The sequence below is a fragment of the Sus scrofa genome, chromosome 16 (assembly GCF_054392235.1).
Source record: "Sus scrofa isolate SSC_HxYL_T2T_F1_AM1 chromosome 16, Sscrofa_HxYL_maternal_Yorkshire_Landrace_v2.0, whole genome shotgun sequence".
In the NCBI taxonomy this organism is placed as follows: Eukaryota; Metazoa; Chordata; class Mammalia; order Artiodactyla; family Suidae; genus Sus; species Sus scrofa.
Window position 1 is genome coordinate 48388545 of NC_139398.1, and position 16462 is coordinate 48405006.

Here is a 16462-nt window from a genome sequence, read left to right on the forward strand (position 1 = left end):
TTCAGAGTGAAGGTTATATTGTGTCATATGGAGAGTGGGTCTCATTATATTAGCTGTCTTGTGAGGGTGGGAGAAGACCTCAATTAGCAAGTGTGTTCGAGGACATGACTCTCTGACTCTATTTCTGAGGTCCCATCTCTTGGCTCTAATCAGAGAAATTTCTGGGAAATTCATGACAAAAAAGACATAATTCTTAGATGTTAATTTGCAGAAATGTCAAGTTTGGGGAGAGATTTTACCAGTAAAAAAATCTAGGAAAACAACCTTCATTATGATGACATTTTCTTTTAAAATATCCACATGTCTATATCCTCCATTGCCTCTCACCTTTTTTTTTGGGCAGGTGGAAGGGGAGAAGCACCAGACGCTTATGGCAATGGTAATGAAAACTTCTTACCAAGAATGCAGAGGGCTGTATGGCCAGGTGTCTGATGACCTGCTTCTCTATCTCATCTCTGCTCTTTGTTAGATCAGTGATCCAAATCGGATGAAGCAGAAGGAACTTGACTGCACAGGGAATTGGCTGCCAAATCCTTTTTCTTGGTTTCACTTCCAATCCTTTGGGCACTTAACCCACTGACTGTATGTATATCTCTCTTTTGCCTTTTACTCCTGAAATTCTTTTATGGAGGAAAAAGAAATAATAAAGATGAACACCTGTTCCATGAATCTCCTCTAATAACTAAAGTTCTTAATGTGAATACAAATGTTTAGATCTTGCAATACTTATTTTCAAAGGGGCAATTTCCACTCTTTATACAGTTGTGATGTCAGTGGATAACATTTTAATCTCTCTGCCTGCAAACACTCAGACAAACAAGAAACGAGCATTTGTGTAAACATCTCTGGAATTTTTAAAAAATATACATGGAGTATACAAATAATGCATAATGAGCTCTCATTTCTAAAGAAAAAGCCAAGCAAAATGATTGTCAATGTGTGTCTCATTACTATTCGTAACATCTGAGCAAAAGGATTAGTTTGGATCAAATTAATGATCCTACAAGTTTAAAATTTTTCTATAACCTGTGTATTTTTAGTACATTGGGATCACTTTTGCTGTTACTTAAACTATGTGCATGCCAAGTCTTATAGTAGAGGGCACCGACTTAAATTATAATATTGTTCCATTGGGAACATACAAGCTGCTTTACAAAGATGTGCTTTGCAATTATCTGCCTTATACTAATTTCCTTTATAATGATCTACTTTGCTACACTCTTTTTAAGGCATTCACTAATGAGCAGAACAATAAAAAAAGTTCATAGGCTTTGAAAATTTTCATCTGTCACTCATGGCAAGCCCTACCTTTGTAATCTTTATTTTTCCATATCAGTTGCTATAATTTCTTTCAGGGTATGATTATATACACATGTTATTTCACTTCCATTTTCCTTACTCATTTCAGAACAAGAAATTTTTAACAAAATGACATTTAACGCAACTGAAGGATATCAACTTTGGGGAAAGATGTTATGAAACTGCAGAGTAAGGGAATATAATCTTTTCCACTTAATTAAGTCCATATGTATTTTCAAAAGATAAAGCAATTTCACATCGTAAAGGAAAATAAATGTAACTCTAAGAATAGTGTATTTTTTTTTCCTTCCCAGATGGTTCATGTACTATTCTTAGTATGTATTTGATCTTTGGTGTTTTAAGTCTGAGCCAAAGTGAATATTGTCAGCAGCCATCCTCTTAAATGGGTAGATGACTCCCTGCAGGTCTTCAATTTAGTGCAACAAATATTTGTTGATCATCTCTGCATGCAGGGTTGTGATACAGATGAGAGATAAAACCAGTGCTTTCTTTCTGAGAGAAAAGGACACAACAAGAACAAAAGGAATAATAGGGCAATACAGAGTTGATGCTGGGTCTATAACAAGTACTATATTTTATAATGTGGGAAACATTGAGCTGTTACTGTGACACAAGGGAGAATAAGAGACATGGCCTTTGTCCTCTGGGGTCTCACAGAATACTGGGAGAATGGGGAGAAGGAGAGCAAGAGAAAGAGTGAAAGAAATTAAATATAGAAATCATATGATTACAAACCATGTGAGTGCTATAAATGAATAGGGTGCTGTGTTGTACAGGGTGACACTGGATCTTTCTTTGAGGAAGTGACATTCAGGCCAAGGTGAAGAATATGAAGGATCTCGGCACATGCAAATGATAACATTTGGAGAGAACTTAACACAAGCACTCTTTACAAAGGCGCAGGTGAGTTAGAAAATCCATGAAGGGTAGTGTAGCAGCTCAAGGATAGTAACACTGGACTATCCTCTCCATAGGACTGAAAGGGTGAGAGAGCAGATGCAGCCCACAAGGACAGAGCCTCATAGACAGAAGCTGGGACCTTTGTCTGAAGAACCATTTATCCTGAGATGACCCTGTGGGGAAGGAGCTTTGGAGCTAAATGCTACTGCCTCACTCCTGCCCCCTACTGGGGCCTCCTGTTGGCTGAACCTGAGGGGAGGTCCATGGGCAAAGGAGACAGGCCCAGATAGCTCAACATCTTACAACAGAGGCAGAATGGAGAAGGATAGAGAGTAGATCTGGAGGGAAAAGAGGGAAAGGGAAGGCCTTCTTGACAGCAGAAACAAGGATGATCCCCAGCAAGGCCATCAGCCGACCTGGTCCTAATGTTTAGAAGCAGCTCAACCTCTACAAAATGCACTTTCTACACTCCTAAAGATGTGCAAGTTTGGGTGAGTGTTGGATGACAAGTGTGGAGCACAGTGAAAGGCATAAGGCAAGTTCCAATAAATGGTAGTTCAAAACAAGGGAGGAAGCTGCGGGGAGGTGCACTTTGGAGAGGAAGGTGGTGGGTTCCGTCTTTTCTGGTGATGTCCGAGGTGCCCATGGGAGACTTAGAAAGCAATGTCTATCAGGCAACTGGGAACAAGGATCTAGACCTTGGTGATGGCACTTGGGAGAGGCTGTGGTAAGAATCATGGGTGTTTGCTGCAGATTTTCAGACCTCTCTGTTTTAGCCAGAGAAGCCTCAGCTCCTCATAGTTACAGATGTGGGCTCTCCACTGGACAGAGCATACTAGGATAGTGGTGCCCTGGAGGTGAGTTGGAACCCTTTCTTACTGGGAACTCTTATGCCAAAACAGGATTGTGTTCTTTGGTTGTTCTCTCCGGAGATTATTGCCTAGAGCTTGGCTTGTTCTTTTTTGTTATTGCTGTATTTATCCATTAGATGGTGTGGGATTTTTTAAGCTTGTATTTCGTTTTTTTTTTTTTTTTTTACCCATGCCCTTCTTATTGCCAATTACTATGTAAGGTCACAAGGGTGAGCATTACAAAAAGCAATGTGGCAGATCAGAACAGTTTCATTTGGGATCAGATTCAGGATCTGTCTGCAGGGCAGAGGTTCCTGGAGGAATCTGTGACCTTCAGAGGGTACAGCAGGCCCTAACAGTCATGGGGAGGATCCAAGGCAGAGGAACCCCATGGATATGTATGAGTGTGGTGTCATGTTTAGGATGTAAGCTGCCTATTCTAAGGAGTCATTTGTAGACTTTACACACATTTTTTTTTCTTTTTAGGGTCGCACCCACTGCCTATGGAGTTTCACAGGCTAGGGGTCAAATCAGAGCTGTAGTTGCTGGCCTACACCACAGCCACAGCAATGCAAGATCTGAGCCACATCTGCGACCTACACCACAGCTCACGGCAACACTGGATCCTTAACCCGCTCAGTGAGGTCAGGGATTGAACCCACAACCTCATGGTTCCTAGTCGGATTCATTAACAACTGCACCACAACAGGAACTCCCGACTTTACACACATTTTAGTTTAATGTATCCAATGAGTGATTGAAAAGTAATACCTACTGCTAAGAATGATGTGAACTTAGGTGATATAAGAGAAAAGTCATTCCTAAAAGAAATCAGTGTAGGGGAATAACATTTAATAACAGGATGGATGTGTTAGTTTTTATTGCCACTTCTATAAATGACCACACGCTTACTGGTTTAAGACAACACACATTTATTATCTCATAGTTCTGTAGGTCAGAACCCAGTGTCATGCACTTAAAGGACTGAGGTTCCCATTTTCTTGCGAGGCCTTTGCCAGGGGCCCTTCTCAGCTTCTAGAGGCCACATACATTTCTTGGCTTATGGCCCCCTTGCTCTGTCATAAATGCCAGCAATGGCAGATGGAATCCTCCTCACACTTTGAGTCCCTCTGACCTCCTCTACCTCATCTCTCCTACAGTATCTCTCTGAGAGACTTTTCTGCCTTCCTCTTCTGCTTTTCAAGATTATGTGGTGATATTGGGCCCACCTGGATAATGAGGAGCCTCCCTTATTTTAAAGTCAGCTCACTGGCAACCTCAACTCCACAGTGGTAGTATCTAGATTAGTGTTCGATTGACCAGCCAGGGATTGGCGATCTTGGGGACCCACCTTTGGAACTCTGCCTACTGCAGTGGGTTACCTAGCAGCTGCCTCCCCCGTGGGTCTCTATAGAACTTTGGAAAGTCTCTTCTGTTTATAGAGCTGGAGATGCTGATCTATAGCACATCTGCAGCAATGAAGAAAATACTCCAGTGTGTGTGTGTGTGTCTGTGTGTCTGTGTATGAGAGAGAGACAGAGAGAGCATGACAGACAGAAACAGAGCAAAAGCATTCTCTTCTTGGAGTTGGATGGGAGGATTGGCCTAGTTGTTGGGATGCTTTCCTGGATTTAGAGAAAGGTCAGGCAGACAGGGTCAGCACGAGCACAAATCTGCATCTGATGAGGTTAGTAGAGGCAAGAAATGCAGCAAAGAAGACTGGATGTTGAATTTTGGGGATTAGTTCCTGGATGTGTTCAGGTGCTCTGGGCTGACTTGTGTCTTTTAAAATTCACATGTTGCAATCCTAACCTCAGTACCTCAGAGTGTGGCTGTATTTGGAGATAGGGTCATGAAAGAAGAAATTAAGTTAAAATAAGGTGGTTAGGGTGGGCTGTAATCTGACTAGTGTTCTCTAGGAAGAAGCCACAGGGATATGAGCAGGAAGATCGTGTGCAGGCTCAGTGAGAAGGTGGCCATCTACCAGGCGAGGAGAAAGACCCTGACCCTGCTGACGCCTTGATACTGGGCTTCTAGCTTCAGAATATCTGTGTCTTAAGCCACATGGTCTGTGATATTTTGCTATGGCAACCCAAGAAGATGAATGTAGGAGGTTTTGTTTATACAAGGGAGGCCAAAGGTCCCCAGCAGAAAAAAGCCTGTCTTTCCAGCACATAGCAAATCCTCTTCCTTCTGGTGGCAGCTGAGCCTCTGCTAGCATGGCCCTGGAGAGAACCTTCTAGTGTCTGCTCATGTCCACTCTGATCCCTACCCCAGACACCCCTCATGGGTATTTGGGGTGATGGCACTGCTGGGCGGTAGGGGGTGGAGACATGGGCTCCTTCTGCTGATTTTGGGGCCAGCCCAGAGGAGGGCCTGGGCAGCAAGCTCTGTGTATTCAGTCTCTCTCCTTATGTCCTCCTTCAGGGTCCTGCACCCTGCAACAGGGTGATTCTGTCAGGGGGCCTGTTGGACTCCTTGTTTTGGAAAAACAGGAAAACTGGGGGGAGGGGGAGGTCAGGTGATACAGGTGCTTGTCCCAACGTTGCAAGTAATTAGAAATTTTACCTTGGACAGCTTACTACTTTTCTTCATGTGTCAAATGAGATGGTTGGATTCCACGATTCTGTGTAGTTCTGTGAATCATTAGTAGACGCGGACACCCTAGGCGATCTAAAATATGGAATCTGAGAAACACCACCGTAAGATGGTGACATTCAAACTCTAGCTTCTCTTCCTGGGAAGTGTGAAGAACTTCATGACTTCCACTGAGCTGGCGCTTCTGTCACTGCATGTCATGAAGCTATTCATTTGTTTAGCTAAAAAGAAAGATTTCACAATAACCCTCTTTTTGGACAGGATTAAAGTTCAACTCAAGAAATCTCAGAGATTGGCTATTAATTTGCTTTCTATTTTTAACCACACTTCATTCCAGAGAATAATGTTTTCCTCTGTGTTTGAGTGGGGCTATAGAAACAGAATTTAGCCATGAAAACATGCTTCTCCAAACCCCCACACCGGCCTAATGAGCACCTACCCTGCAGGGCCTGCCCAAGTTCAAGTGGTGGACCTCTCAGAATGTTACATTTTCATCTGTTGTTAATTATTGTGCTATGTATCCAAATTCCTGAAGTCAGATGTTTTGTGTTAGGACATTGAATTTTCATGTCCAGTAAATAGTTGTATGTACATCCCCTGAATGTGTGTAGTAAACAGAATGATTTCCAACTTCCTGTAAAATAAGCTTATTTTAAATTTGAAAATGCTTGTGGGGGCAAAAAGGAACCTGGGCACAATGACAAGGTTTGGTTTTTACCCACCTTCCTTAGGATTTACTGGGGCCAGGCTGAGAGCATGAAGTGCAGGGTCCGGATATGAAACCAGAGTTCTTGCTTGGGCAAAATTTTCATTAGCTTCAGTCTGTTCTCTAATTGGAATGTGAAAATATCTTTTGAGCAACATCCAGCCCAATTTTATTAGTTTGGCAGGCCATTTTACCCTAATGAAAATTGAGCAAAACATGCACCTTTTGACATCTAAAATTTTTTACCTCCAGACCGTGAATTTCTTTGGAAAAATCTATATTTCTTGGATGAAATTATGAATTTGGGGGCTCTCACAGACCCACATGTATAATTTGTAATTGGTCACATATTTCATAGTTGCTCATCTTATATTTATTGATACTATTCCAGGTTTTCCCCAATCCTTTTTTTGGGGGGGGATGGGGTCACAGTTAAATGGGTCTCAAAGATTTTAAGGAAAAGTTTAAGAGAAAGCTGTGATTTCCAGGGAATCCAAAAGTAAACATTAAAAAGGTAAGAATTTAGTGTAATTAGGGGCAAATTTGAAGAGTAGGGGAATAAAGAGAATTAGCCATTTGCTATAGCAACAAGAGGAAAAATAGAAAATGAAAAGCTTTTCTCTGGCCTCACGTACCATTGAGAGCAACATTAAAGAGGGGGCATAGGTCTGAAAAAATAAGGTGTTTTACTTGATCATAAGTTACTAAATTGAAAATTTTGACTAGAGCCCCAAATGGCCCTAACTTAACAGAATTTTGCCACCCTATATATGTGCATGTGTGCATACACGTGGGGGAGAGTGTACATATAAAGAACTAATTAGAATGCGAAACGGAGTGAAATGTATTAACTTGAATGACAAACTGATTGGCAAGAGGCAGAGGGGAGGTTTGTTGATGGTTTGGGCTTCCCTATGGAAATGCCATTTTATCGGGACCTTGAAGAATGAGTAGTTTTTGATATAGATAAATTAATAGCAGTAACAATGACAGAAACTAACGTTTGAACATGTTGGATATTGTGCTAAGCTCTTTTCAAAGTATCTTCTCGTAAACCTTGCATAACATTTCAAGAATTTTTCTTTTTTCCTGCAAGGCAGTGAAGAGACATGTTAGACTTTTGCATAGAGGGGTAATGGGATTTGACTAGTGATGGTAAGTAAGTGTGGAGGTGGCCTGAAGCACGTGAAGGGAGAAATCTGAGGTCAGGGGAGTAGTCACAAAGCACCTGTGGCACACAGGTGTGATGACAGGTGAAGACCCAAGGCGAGGTGAGTGGGAATAGGCAAGGGATGATGTGGGAGACGTTGTGGGAAGAGGAACTGGCTGGATGTTCTAACTGCTTGTGTCTGGGAGTGAGGAGAGAGAGGTTTAGTTTCCAGTGTTTGGAATACAGCGATGCCATTGATCTAAGAACCTGGGAGGAAGACTGTGTATTAGGTTGGAAGCATGTTGAATCCGGGGGTGGGGTATAACATCCCGATTGATATGTCCAGTGGAAATTTAGAAAATCTTTGTCCAGGGCAGGGTAAGAAAATTTGGCAGATACAACATAGAGGTAATGGTTGAAATCTTGGAACAGAAATAGGACAAAAGCAAGGAAGACCAAGGCTAAATCTCTAAAGAATACCCAGTTTTAAAGAAGGAGATTGAGGAATAGAAATCAGAAAGAAAAGACTTAAAGGGAATGGTCAGGAAAGGCCTTCCCCAGATCATCCTGGATTCCAAAGGAGAGAGTTTCAGGAGGGAAACATCATCAAGAATGAGAGCCATGTGTATAGCATGAATACTGAGAAATATTATTGGATCAGAGCAGAGTTTCTCAAATCTTTTAGGATCAGGACCCCTTTCCTCTTAAAAGTTATTAAAGACCTTGTCTTAGCTTGGGAAGCTATAACAAAACTCCATAGACTTGGTTAAACTACAGACATTTATTTCTCACAGTTCTGGAAGCTGTGAAATCCTAGACCAAGGTGCCAGCACATTTTTTCCTGGTGAGGACTCGCTTCCTGTCTTGTAGACAGCCACCTTCTCTCTGGGTCCGTCTGTGGCAGAGAGAGCGAGGGCTCTGGGTTCTCTTTTCTTTTCTACCTTCCTCCCTCCCTTCTTTCTTTCCTTTCCCACACTGGCTGCCTACGGAAGTTCCCAGGCCAGGAGTGGAATCTGAGCCGATGCTGTGACCTATACCACAGCTGCAGCAATGCCAGATCCTTAGCCTGCTACACCACAGCAGGAACTCCCTCTCTTCCTTTTCTTATAAGGATGCTAATCCCCTCATGGAGACCCCACCCTCATGACCCCACTTAAATCCAATTACCTCCCACTGGCCCCACCTCCAATACTAACACCTCTGGGGTTAGGGCTTCAACATGTGAATTTCCAGGGAAACAAACATTCACTCTGTAACAGATTCCAAAGAGTTTTGTTTACCTACTGAGTTTTATCTACTGATATTTACTATGTAAAAAGGAGAACTGAGAAGAAAAATTAAAGTAATTAATTACTTAAAAATAATAACTCACTACACGTTGACATAAAATAAATTTTATGGAAAACTTTATTTTACAAAGCCAAATCAGTGAGAAAAATGGTATCCTTTTACATATTTTGCAAATCTCTTTCATGTCTGGCTTCATAAAAGACAGCTTTTTAAAACTGCTTCTGCATTCAATCTGTTGCCATGTTACACATCATGGAACCTCTGAAAAATGCAACTGTGTGTTCAAAGAGAATGAGAGTGAAAGAGCACCCCACTGTTTTGACTAGTTAGTTCTATTTCCAACCCAATAGTTCTATTTCAGGTGCTTGCTTATTTCCCTCATTAGATTTCAGACAATTTGTAAAGATTTCCTTTACTTTTTGGACTTTGTTTTTGGCTCGTTGGCCCTCTTTAACTATAAATTCCACAAGGGGAGGGAGTGCATCTTAAATCTGCCTTGCCCATCACCATTTCACGGTAGCTTGTGCTCAGCAGATGCTCTGTATAAAATGATGGACTGAATGGAGTAAGTGGACTGAGGTAAACATAGCAAAAGGAGAGTTGAGTGTACTGGTTGGTGAGTGCCAGGGAGGAGGTTAGGAGCAGCAGAAGTGATGTTGAGAGAGAATTTTCCTGATGCTCTAGAATCGGCAGTAAGAATCCATAGCTGAAAATAGAGCCCTGGTGCCACACCCTCCATGCCACCCCCAGGCCTGCAGAAGGAAAACCCTGGGAAGGGAGGGCCGAGTTGGTGGGGGGGCGGGGAGAAAGAGAGAGAGAGAGAGAGAGAGAGAGAGGTGTGGCAGAGTTTTTTATGGTGAGTGAGCCTGTCTCTCCCCTCCCTGTGATGGTGGATGAGCTGCGAGTGCTCCAGCCACCCTCCCGGATCTGAAGAAATCACTCGGACTGAACATGTCTGTAGGACAGGAAGATTGGGTGTCCTGAATGGGTGTTTGCTAAAGAACAACTTGCAGCTGCTGTTGGCACAGAGGAGCACATGTGCTGGGGGCTTTGGGGAGAGAAAGACGTATGTCCCCAAAGGAAGGGAAGGGATGTCCTTGAACATTTGACTAATGCTGCTCCTCATCTGGGGACTTCTGAACCTGATGCTCCTGTAGAAGTGTGTATAATCAGGGTGGGAAGGAACTGGGGCATAATTTCTGCGGAGAAAGGGTAAAAAGGGTAAGGAATGCTCCTTATGGCTCCAAGTCCTTCAGAGAGTCCCAAAAGGACATCAGTGATTCCTGTAACTGCATAGGAAGAAGCACTGAGGTTCAAGAGTTAGGTTGTAGGGTTACCCTGATGTCCACTGGCCCAGGTGAGGTGATGCTCCACCCTCACTGATGTGGGAAAGGGCTGAGGTGAAGCTGAACAATGCCTAACACACAGACACACGCACACACACATGCACACACCCCTCTTGTCAATACTGCCTAATCAGTAGATGGAACAACACTAAACCCAAGCAAAGTGGGGGTACTTGTCTCCACCCCTGGACTGTCTGCTAAGATAACCTTTCCTCCCTGTATCTTCCGGCCCCTGTCTCTGAAGGGAATAGCCCCAGAAGGAAAAATGGAGGTGGGGAAAGATATGCTCCAGAACGGAGTTCCCATTGTGGTGCAGTGGTTAACAAATCCGACTAAGAACCATGAGGTTGTGGGTTCGATCCCCGGCCTTGCTCAGTGCGTTAAGGATCTGGTGTTGCTGTGAGCTGTGGTGTGGGTTGTAGACGTGGCTCAGATCCCGCATTGCTGTGGCTCTGGCGTAGGCTGGTGGCTACAGCTCCGATTGGACCCCTAGTTTGGGAACTCCATATGCCATGGGAGCAGCCCTAGAAAAGGCAAAAAGACCAAAAAAGAAAAAAAAAAAAAAGATATGCTCCAGAATTAGATGACCCCTCACCTCCCCTTTTAGGGAGCTGGAGTGAGAGGGGGAACAAAGGGACAGACTACACCCTCTTCCTGACCAAGTCTCCTGAACCCCAACATGGAGAAGATTTTGAATCAGATGTGGGGCTTAGCGTTTTAAACAGAATTGGACTTTTAATATTTTCAAGTGATCAAAAATTTTTAAATGTGGGAAGTGGGAAGTGTGGTTGAAAGCATAAATTAGAGAAAAATAAAACCATTTCATGTTAGTGCCTTGCTGAATTAATATGTCTTAAGGAGCCAGTTATAATGTGCTCAAATTCAGGTTCTATCAGCTTCTAAGTACCCCATGGACAGTGACCATCACTGTTTTAGTAATTTTGCTCCTCAGCATCAGTTAGTGATGCCTTACATATAATTGGAACCCAGTAGGTACTTGTTAGGTTGAGTGGCACATTTCTATTCGGGGAAATCAAGAACACAGAAGGCTCAGTGGAAAGGGTTGTATAATACGTATTCCTTTAGCCCTGACCTCCCTTAGTAGCAGACCCAGGAGTGACACAGAAGGGCAAACAGCCCTGATGACCAGTTCCCCATTAGTTTTATTCTTTATCCTTTTGACTATTTCCTCCTTCTGGATGTAACAGTAAGAGTAATCAGGTCAAAGAGAACAGCAGGTGAGGTCAAGATAGGAAGCACACACATGCCTGGGGGTAGAGTCAGGTTTTAGGAAAAGAAGCCTATGGGGGATGGGAAGGCAGGTGGAGAGAAGGTCATGGGTGTAGAGTTGACTATTAACGGAAAAAGTTGGTTCTTGTTTTGTTTCTTTAGGTATACAATGGGGACTATACTGTCCTTCTCATGAAGTTTACTTGAGAATTGTGCTACATGTTTAATAGCCCAGAGGATGTATTTACAGAAAAAACTTGGCAGTGATAGTTTTAAAATGGCCTTCCTGTTGCTGGAAATCATCATAGACATGTTTGGATAAGGAGAGCTAGAAATGATGCAGTCAACAGCTTTTCAATGTGATATTTCCAAATCTAATGACCGATTAGGGAGGCCTGATACAATCCACCAGTTTCCTTGAAGCTCCAGACCCCGGGGAGAACTACGCTCAGGATACTTAACCCCTGGGCTGAGGACAAAGGCTGAAGTGCTGGGGTTTGGAGATATATCGACTGTTGCAAATGGGGGAAGATGACTGTGACCAGATCTGTGCTTCATTTTCTGCTCTCTGCACCAGAAGGATGGGTAACAGCGTAGTTCATGCTCGAGTGTCCCAGACGCAGACAGTGGTGGCCTTTAAATTGAGCCAGTGTTGAAAGGCAAATAGTATCAACTAGGAGTGTTTGATTTAGGCCTAGGGTAATCAGATTAAAAAAAGATGCTCAGTAAAATTTGAATTTTAGGGGGAAAAACTGTAATTGCAATGTATACATGTAAGGATAACCTGACCCCCTTGCTGTACAGTGGGAAAATAAAAAAAAATTAAAAAAAAATAAATATGGCAATTAAAAAAAATTTGAATTTCAGGTAGACAAAAAAAAAAAAAAAGTTAAGTGTAAGTATGTCCTAGGCAACCTTTAGAATGGACTTCTACTTAAAAACAAAACAAAACAAAACAAAACTGCTCTTTATCTGAAATGCAACTGAATATCCTCTGTCTTTATTTGGCAACTCTGTTTGGGAGTGAGTCTCAACACTGAGAAGTTGCTTTTCTCTTTTCTTAAATCAAACCAGAATCTGGGCAGCAGTGACGGAAAAACGAACTTACCTTCAAAAGTGTGGGTTGTGTCTGAAGAACTTCTGTGTGTATCAAGCTGAGAACTGGCAGTTTGCAGACATGTAGGTTGAGCCTTACTTTGCATTTATACAAGTAATTTTTTAGTTGTTGTAAAGTATACATAGCATAAAATTTACTATTTTATCCTTTTTTAAGTGTACAATTCAGTGGTATTAAGTGTATTCATATTGTTGTGCAACCATCATCACTGTCCATCTCCAGAACTTTTCTTCCTTCCCAATCTGAAGCTTTGTACTCATTAAACAGTAATTCTCCATTCTCTCCCCTGCACCCTCCTGTCTCTGGCAAACACCATTTTACTTTCACTTCTATCAGTTTGACTATTCTATGTCCCTCATATAAGTGGAATCATGTAATATTTGTCCTTTTGCTTCAGGCTTATTTTACTTAGCAGTGTCTTCAAGGTTCATCTTTGTTGTAGCAAGCAGTCCTTTTTTAAGGCTGAGTAATATTCCATTGTGTATATATATCACATTTTATTTTTCCTGTCATCTGTCAGTGGACACTTGGGTTGTTTCCATGTTTTAGTTATTCTATGTTTGAACTTTCTGTACAAATATCTGTTCAAGCTCCTGCTTTCAGTTTTTGAGTATCTACCTAGAAGTGGAATTGCTAGATCATATAGTAAGTCTATGTTTAATTTTTTGAGGAACCACCATGCTGTCTTCCAGCAGCTGCACCATCTTGCATCCCCACTGTCAGTGCATGAGGGTTCTAATTTCCCCACATTCTTGCCATTACTTTTTCTTCTCCTCTTTCTCCTCCTCCTTCTCTCTCTCCTCCTCTTCTTACTCCTCCTTCTTTTCTTCCTCCTTCCCCTATTCCTCTTCCTCCTCCTTTTGATAACAGCCATCTTAATAGGTGTGTATAGACATATATTTTTTCTTTTTTTTCCACTGTGCAACCCACTTCAATGTCTGCAGCCTGTGTGCACAGAGGCCAGGCAATAGTTTGGGGCCACAGTGCACTCTGGCTTAGGGCACTATGAGATACAGATAATGTTTAAGAATGGTTTGTTACTTCTGCTATTAGTTTAAACAAGAACCAGTCATTTTTTTCTCCCTCTGGAATCACAGAGATTTTTGGCACTGATGCATTTCTAAAATATTTGGTTACAGATTTCCCAGTGGTGCTTTTAAACTGGCTCTGAAGGCACTATCAAAACAGGAGTTACAGGCGTTCCCCTGTGACGCAGCAGGTTAAGGATACGATGTTGTCTCTGTGGGTTGGATCCACAGCCTGGCACAGCACGTTAAGGATCTGGCATTGCTGCAGCTGTGGCATAGGTGGCCACTGCAGCTCATATTTGATCCCTGGCCAGGAACTTCCATATGCCATGGGTGTAGCCATTAAAGAAAAAAGAAAACAAAAGGAGTTATAGAAAAGTTTCAAACAATGATATCAGGGCATGGCATGAATTTCTTTATGTAAGTTCTGGTTTGTTTGCTGAAATACACACTCATACTCAAATGTGCCTCAGGATTTTATAGTCATACCTCATAGACCCATACTAAGGAGTCTGGATAGATTCTGGGAATCTAGACCTAGAACTTTTTCTTGGATATTATTTCCTAAGATATTATGATTTTCAGGGTGGCAGTATCAGAAAAAGGAGTGAGCTGAATTCAAAGTTGAAATAGAATTTGCTTTCTCCTAAATCTAATTATTAACCACCTTTCAGAAAATAGAAGGTGACTGTTCCTATGGCAACAGAAGCCTTAAAGCGGGAAAGCATTCTGCAGCCTGGCATTTTTAGCCAGCCCTGCACTGATCCAGCGAGCTGGTGAGGGAAGTAAGACCCAGGGCCAAATATAGCATCTCTGAAGTGGAGGCAGGGAACCCTCACTTCCCTGCTCTCCTTTCTTCACAGTTCTTGGAAAGATAGGGATCTGGGGCAGGTGTCCTGCCTGTCCTCCAGCCTCCCCCAGACCACTTTCCCAGCAGCCTAGCGTGTATGTGTTTCTATGTCTATTCCATCATGCTCATCTCTCTGCAAATCCAGATTCGCTTTCTTCATATTGTCAATGAACCATTCAAGGTGTAATTTTATCTCAGAATTGAATAATGCCTGAGGAATGAAAAAGGTTCTGTTATTAAATGTCTTTTGAGTGGGGCTTTTTGGGTTGTTTTTTAAGTGAAGGTCACATTTTCTTAGCTGTTCTTTATTTTAAAAATGTTTCTCATGGGTGTATTCTTCTGAATCTGGTAGTTTTATTTTCACTGGTATTAATAGCACTTCTAAGTTTTGTTTCTTTACTTCTAAGTGAACGATCTGAGTAGCCTGCTTGCAGATTCCCTAGTTACAAATGCCATGTTATTTTTAGTACCCTCAGCACTACTAGATAAATTCAATTTCAAATTATATGTGTGGGGTTGGACTCATCACTTGCTGTATATTTTGAATGTCATAAGCAGACAGTAATATGAGTAATTGCATACTCAGCATACAGGGACACAGTTATTACTGTTGAATCAGACTTTATGCCAGAACTGATCTGATGTGTCAGGGCTGTGCCTAACAGGCACTCAGTAAATACCCATAAGGGTACAGGGCCATCATAAATGATTGTCAGTGACCTTAGGTTTATCCAGAAATGTTAATTCTCCAACATCTACGGTTAATCATGCATTTTTCCTGAAACCATGCAGACATAAAAGTTGATACATGCAACATGAAAGACAAGTGACATCTTTCTCTCTTTCCCTTTCTGCTTGCCCTCAACAGAACATACATACTCCAGAAGCCCTTTTCTCTGGTAAAGACAAAGATCTTGAGTTTGACTTTTCAAATGTCAGGGTGTTTTGACCGTAGAGGTAGGAAAGAGAGCCTGAAACTGTGATCCTGAGTCCAGTTGAGGGATGGGAACACACCATGCCTCTCTTCTCTTCCACTCCAAACTCTCACAGTTTAGTCTAAAGGATAAGACTGAAATTTTAACATGAACTTGATGGAGTCTTAAAGAACTGAAGTCAATCCATTTTTATGACTGTGACTGAAAAGTTATCAATCCGTGTGGGGTACCATTTCAGGAGCCAGCAGGAGCTCCATCAGGGCTTGATGGAGTGTTGTTAGTAGCAGTTACCGGCAGTGGAATTGAATCACGTTTAAATCTAGAATGTTGAGACTTTTTAAAACTAACCTCTTTGTATTCCTTTTTTTGGGTTCACCATGTCTTACCTGAAAAATCCCTTAGAGGTACATCTAGTTATTTTCTGTTCTTGGCCAACCATCCTTGAAGGACTAATCCCAGTGCTTGAGGAATTCCAGGCTGTGGAAACACTGGGATGAAGCATTGTTGATAAGATAAGAGTCTCTGATTCTGAGAAATAAAGCTCAATTTATTAAACTTGTCTGGCAAGTGAACCCTGCCTTTAGGAACACTGTCTCCTCAAGCTTGAACAGAGCTTATATATGTTGCTAGGAAAGCACAGACGATTCTAATTAACAGAAGTGGTGACAAGAATACTGCCTGACTCCTAGACTAAAGCAGGGTTGCTTTAACACACTCAGCATTCCATCTGTCTTAGGTTAAAGATGGTTTATTTTGGCCTTGCAGTTCTGATATGATTTCAAACAGCCAAGTTTCTCAGTACTATGTCCTTGATGCTGGTGTGATTTAAAGAACAAGGCTCTTAAGGTTATGTCCTAGATGCTTGCTAGCAGAACTATTTTATAGTTTTATTCAGTGGGGGTTGGTGTGCAGGGGAGGAGGAGGGCGCCAGCTGTGGGTGGTGGGAGAGAGCAGAGGGAAATGTGTTGAAAATAGATCCTGGATTGTGGCCACATATAAGTACTTATGCTGAACAGAGGGGAGGATGCGAGTGCTGCCTGAATGCAGGGACTGTCCGACCTCCATTGCTTCCCCCAGGCTTAGCCTGGTATCAAGCACAGAGCAAGCACTCTTTAAATACCTGCGGAATGAATTTATGGTG

General features: G+C 42.2%; 1 protein-coding gene across 7 annotated transcripts in view; it reads left to right on the forward strand.

Moving 5' to 3' along the window:
* LOC102159433 (uncharacterized) overlaps positions 1 to 16462 on the forward strand; it is a 908266-nt gene that overhangs the window by 82718 nt on the left and 809086 nt on the right. The window contains exon 4 of one of the 7 annotated variants that reach the window (XR_014831355.1): positions 12466 to 12570. The exons of the other annotated variants lie outside the window; for them this stretch is intronic. The gene's annotated coding sequence lies outside the window, so the exon portion shown is untranslated. The remainder of the gene's footprint in view (positions 1 to 12465; positions 12571 to 16462) is intronic. 7 annotated transcript variants of the gene reach the window in all.